The 1,120-nt window shown below is 35.1% G+C and overlaps 1 protein-coding gene across 2 annotated transcripts in view; it reads left to right on the top strand.

Moving 5' to 3' along the window:
• Positions 1–788: 788 nt before the first annotated feature.
• Positions 789–1,120, top strand: part of XPO7 (exportin 7) — a 36,816-nt gene continuing 36,484 nt past the window's right edge. Inside the window, exon 1 of one of the 2 annotated variants that reach the window (XM_017861112.1) lies at positions 789–865. The gene's annotated coding sequence lies outside the window, so the exon portion shown is untranslated. Of the gene's footprint in view, positions 893–1,120 lie in introns of both variants that reach the window. The other variant, XM_017861113.1, reaches the window with a different exon arrangement.

Here is a 1,120-nt window from a genome sequence, read left to right as displayed (position 1 = left end):
ACACAAACACTTACCATTGTTATAGTTGCCCACAGTGTAGTCATGTGGTATACAAGTTTGTGCCTAGGAACAGTAGCCTGTACCATATAGCCTAGGTGTGTAGTAGACTGTACCACATAGGTTTTTGTAAGTACACTCTATGATGTTAGCACAACAGTGAAATCCTCTAATAACACATTTCGTAGAATGTATCGCCATCATTAAGTGACTCATGACTGTATCTACTTCCACCAACAGTTGATAAGAGGACCTGCTTACCTCAGCCCTGGAAGCTAAACTTTTTACTTTTTCCCATTTAATAGGTTAAAAAAATTGGTATCTTATTGTTTGGGTTATGAGTGAGACTGGACAAATTTTCATATGCTTGTATTTATTGCTTATATTTGTTTTTCTGTGAACTTCTATTTATATCTTAAGCACATTTCCTCAGATTCTTTACATTTTGCTTATTGTTGTATACAGTCTCTTTGTAAAATGTGTTGCTTACTTGTCATTTACTTTAGTGATGTGTTTTGCAATTTACCTTTTTAAAATGTATATGCTATAATGTTTATGGGAATTTTTTTAATGTAAAAGTTTTAAATTTTGATGAAGTCAGATTTCTCAGTGTTCCTTTGTGGTGACAGTTAGGTTTTATGTCCAGCAAAACAACAGTTTTAAACTATGATTCCTTGCTGCCTTATCTAGGCAGTTTTACTAATGACACAGGAGCCCATCATTCAAAAGTATGAGTGCATGCCAAATGCCAAAACCGGGCACCCATGACAGCTCTTTCTACCTTATGCTTTTTTTTAACCAGGATAGTGTTGAATACTGCATCATTGGTGTCACAATTTTATCTCAGCTAACCAATGAAATTAATCAAGTAAGTGCTACAGCCTTCCTCATTGAAGTAAGTGCCATATTTTTTCTTAGTATTGGTGTTTTCTGCTGTGTGTGGGATGATCTTTTTTGGCAGTTGTGTGCTTTTGCGGTAAGTGATTAATGCCCTTTTGAAACAAAATAGTTCCATTGGGTTTTCCTCTGTAAGTGCAACTCACTTTTTGTCCTGTTCGCCCTCTGCCTCCAGGTTATTTTCCCCTTTTCCCTTTTAGCTTTTTTTTTTTTTTTTTTTTTTTTT

Source organism: Rhinopithecus bieti, unplaced genomic scaffold (genome assembly GCF_001698545.2).
Source record: "Rhinopithecus bieti isolate Rb0 unplaced genomic scaffold, ASM169854v2 scaffold_59220, whole genome shotgun sequence".
Taxonomy (NCBI): Eukaryota; Metazoa; Chordata; class Mammalia; order Primates; family Cercopithecidae; genus Rhinopithecus; species Rhinopithecus bieti.
Note: the sequence above shows the minus strand (reverse complement) of the source record. Positions and strands in the feature narration are given on the sequence as shown.